Raw genomic sequence first — 4,344 nt, forward strand, 5'->3', positions numbered from 1 at the left:
GGCGGAGGGCGCCCCTGCCCCGCTCAAGAAGCCGAGCCTCTCTGCGCTTCCCCGCCGCCTCCTCCCGCCCCAGGCCCCGCGCCGGGCCGGGCCTGTTGAGTTCGCCGGCCGGGTCCGGCGGGCTCCGAGGGACGGGGGTGACAGGCGGGGCGGGCAGGGAGCGGCGGGCCGAGGTTGGGGGCTGTCTCTCTATACACACACACTCACACTCACTCACTCACTCACACTCACACAAGATGCGCCTCCACGGCTGGACCCACCAAGGTGGAGACCTTGCAGCCCCCCTCCTCTCCTCGCCTGGCCTCCTTCACCTCCCCGCCCCCACCCCCAGCGCGCCGCGGCCGCTGACTGCGCACGGGGTGGGCGGGGCGCTCGCCCTTTGACCCCAGCCAGGGGCCGCCCTCCCCCACAACCCCTTTCAGCTGCGCCGCCCACCCTGTGGCCCTGCGGCCGCCTATTCCCCCGGGCCAGGGCTGGGGCACAGCGCACGGGGGAGGGGAGCCAGTGTATGGGGCGTCTCTCTCTCTCTCTCTCTCTCTCTCTCTCTCTCTCTCTCTCTTTCTCGGGATGTGTCCCATGGGTGGGGTGGGGTGGCGTGGTTTGTGGGGCGCTGAAGAAATCAGTCCCCTCCATCTCCTCCCTCTGGAAAACACCCAAGCCCTTGGAGAACTGCCCGCACCGCTACCGTGGGGGCCGGGACCCTCCTCTGTGTCCTCCTGTGGCCCAGTCCAAGGGGCCTGGGCCTGGCCGGGGCTGCATTGGACCCCAACCACCCTGGCGTGTGGACTCGCTAAAAATCGGCGATTAGATATTGGATTCCAGCGTCATTGAGGTCATTTCACTAAGGAGTGCACCGCAAAGAGTTTCCTAATCCATCTGTGAGGGTGGCAACCGAAAGAGAATTTGAAAGCTGACAGAATAGGCGAGGAAAGGCATAGGAGATTTCCACACCCAGTAAGGAAGCCTTTCCCGAAGTGGAAGAAAGAAACGAGCAAACAGAGACACCGGTAGCCCGCCCGGATGAGAGTCTGCCCCTGAGAGAAAGTACCCTGACCAGGTTCACCCGCGGGTGGGTGGGTGGCGAGCTAGCGGCATTCAGAAGAGCGAGGCCCGCAGTCTGTGCAGAAGACACCTGCACTCGGGTGTGTGTGGCGGCACAATTCACAAGCAGCTCCAGATGTTAATCCAAGGAGAAGCCAGGGAGTTCCCAACGCCCCAGGTGTCCTCAGCCCACGACTGGCTGCTGTGGGAATGCGAAGCCCGGCTCCTTGTCTCAGAGCGGGGCAACCAGGAGGTGTGATGTCCACCCAGGGGTTCCCAGGAGGATCAGGCTGAAGCTGGGACTTGGCCTGAAAGTGTCCCCTCGCATGGCCACCCCCTTCCCCTTCCTGCTCCTCTACTCCTGGTGCCCCTCCATCCAGGGGCCAGACCTTAAAGAGTCACCCGCAAGAGAATCCTGGTCCCAAAGGAGCCTTCTGGGGGACCCGTGCTGAGAGAGGTTGTGGGCATGGCCCGCTGGGGCTCTGCCCGACCCAGGGCTGAGAGATGCAACCTCCCAGCTCTGGGTCCCTGCAGGAAGTGTTGGCAAGCACAGGGCCAGTCCTCCAAAGGCCCAGGTGCAGGGAGCCCAGGCCAAGCAGCCTGTGGAAGAAGCCACATGCTGTGCCACCCCGGGGAACACGACTGCAGGCCACGGCCCTTCCCACCTCCTCCTCCTCCTCCTCCTCCTCCTCCCACCCCGCCCCCGCCCCCGCCCCCACATGGCACAGGGCCCAGAGACACCTCAGACACTTGCTACCCAAAGTGCAAAGGGCATCAGTTGCTCCTCCAAAGCCCCCGCCCAGCAGACCGCGTTGTCCAGCCAGCCCCCGGGCCTCCCTGGGGTGCCCAGCACAAAAGTGCAGACACCCACCGGACCCTCAATCTCAGTTTTCGGATGTTTTTGCCACTCTAAGGACCCGCAGGCCAGCTGGGCCTTCTGGCAGGACAGAGAGCCCCGGAATCCGACGTGGAGAGCTGAGTGTACGTCCCCATGAGGAGGCGGTCCCCACCTCCGCGGCTATCCCCTTGCGGGGAGCGGCAGCCGCGGGGCCTCAGAGAAGACACCAGGCTGGGCCCCCACGGCACAGCGGGAGCACGTCCCCCGCAGGCCACTTAGCGACGGCGGCCAGCCGGCGGACGGTTGGGTTGCGCGAGACGCTGCGGCCGCCCTGCTACCGGGTTCCTGGGAGGGCGTCCTGGAACCAGCGTCCACACCAAGCCCTTGGAAGGCCCAGGCGACAGAGGAGCCCCGTCAGGCAGGGGCCGAGGACGGTGACGGCCCGGGCGGGGAGGAGCGTGTCAGGCAGGGGCAGAGGACGGTGACAGGTGACAGGCCGGGCGGGAAGGAGTCAGTCAGGCAGGGGCCGTGGAGGAGACGGGCTGGGTAAGGGTTAGGGTTAGAGTCAGGGCACAAGTCACAATCGCAAAGACCTGGAAGCCACCCGAGTGCCCATCGACCCACGAGTGGGTAAATAAAATGTGGCGCGTGGACACCACGGAGTGCTATTCGGCTATGAGGAGCAGCGGTGAGAGGGCACCTCTCCTGGTTCTCCTGGCCAGAGCTGGAACCCGTTCCAGTAAGCCAAGTATCCCAAGAATGGACACACGAGCACCACGTGCTCGCGCTCACCAGCAAATGGGTACGAACCGATGGACACCTAAGTGGACACAGAGGAATCACCTTCTTCGGGTGGGTGTCGGGCGGGTGGGGGGAGGGGATGGGCATACACATCCATTAGGAATGGGGTGGGTGCGCACCGACTGGGGGATGGGCGCACTTGAAGCTCTGACCCGAGGGGGGAGGCTGGGAGAGGGCAACGCACCGCACCCGACCTTAACATTGGTGCCCCCACAATATGCTGGAACAACATGAGAGGTAAATGAATAAGAACACGGGGGGGAGGGGGGCACGGGCAACACATGTCACCTTAATACTTGGACTCCCATCATCTGCTTGAAAAGAGAGAGAAAAGAAAATGCAATAATAGAGATAAGAGACACTTTTTAAAAATAATGAATCCGGCCGGGCGCTGTGGCTCACGCCTGTAATCCTAGCTCTTGGGAGGCCGAGGCGGGCGGATTGCTCAAGGTCAGGAGTTCAAAACCAGCCTGAGCAAGAGCGAGACCCCGTCTCTACTATAAATAGAAAGAAATTAATTGGCCAACTGATATATATATAAAAAATTAGCGGGGCATGGTGGCGCATGCCTGCAGTCCCAGCTACCCGGGAGGCTGAGGCAGAAGGATCACTCGAGCCCAGGAGTTTGAAGTTGCTGTGAGCTAGGCTGACGCCACGGCACTCACTCTAGCCTGGGCAACAAACCCAGACTCTGTCTCAAAAAAAAAAAAAAAAAAATGAATCCGAAGAGAAAAGTAAAAGGAGGCCTGTGGAGCAGGTCTGGGTGTGACTCCGGATCCCCCAACATCAGGTGCCACCACCAAAGATCCCTACGTGTAGCCCATAGAACCCCAAAAGCAACGGGACGAGTTCTGGTCACATACTCCCTCAAAATGACATCCTGGCCTTCTTCTGGAACTCCCTCCCCTCTCAGACTCTCAAGGTTTCCTCCGGCGTGTCCGTTCCCACAGAGCAGACCTTTGGTCTGAGACCTGACAGTCCAGAAGCCACGCATGCTGCCGCGTGGCGGCGGTGTCACGGCTCGGGACAAGAGGAGGCCCCACGGTGCGGGCTGGGGCGCCAGGCACCGCGGCGGGCGCTGAGGGTGGGGGTCACCCCCACCCCGGGCCGCCCCCGCGCTCCCAGAAACGCGACAGAACCAGAGGCAAAAAAAAAAAAAAAAAAAAAAGAAGAAGCCTACGGCACCCGGTATTCCCGGGCGGTCTCCCATCCAAGTTCTAACCAGGCCCGACCCTGCTTAGCTTCCGAGACCAGACGGGATCGGGCGCGTTCGGGGTGGTGTGGCCGTGGACGGCGGAGGGCGCCCCTGCCCCGCTCAAGAAGCCGAGCCTCTCTGCGCTTCCCCGCCGCCTCCTCCCGCCCCAGGCCCCGCGCCGGGCCGGGCCTGTTGAGTTCGCCGGCCGGGTCCGGCGGGCTCCGAGGGACGGGGGTGACAGGCGGGGCGGGCAGGGAGCGGCGGGCCGAGGTTGGGGGCTGTCTCTCTATACACACACACTCACACTCACTCACTCACTCACACTCACACAAGATGCGCCTCCACGGCTGGACCCACCAAGGTGGAGACCTTGCAGCCCCCCTCCTCTCCTCGCCTGGCCTCCTTCACCTCCCCGCCCCCACCCCCAGCGCGCCGCGGCCGCTGACTGCGCACGGGGTGGGCGGGGCGC

At 63.4% G+C, this 4,344-nt stretch overlaps 1 pseudogene; it reads right to left on the reverse strand.

Moving 5' to 3' along the window:
• Window positions 1–3,853: 3,853 nt before the first annotated feature.
• Window positions 3,854–3,972, reverse strand: LOC142874480 (uncharacterized; annotated as a pseudogene).
• Window positions 3,973–4,344: the final 372 nt, after the last annotated feature.

This window comes from Microcebus murinus, chromosome 12 (genome assembly GCF_040939455.1).
Source record: "Microcebus murinus isolate Inina chromosome 12, M.murinus_Inina_mat1.0, whole genome shotgun sequence".
Taxonomy (NCBI): domain Eukaryota; kingdom Metazoa; phylum Chordata; class Mammalia; order Primates; family Cheirogaleidae; genus Microcebus; species Microcebus murinus.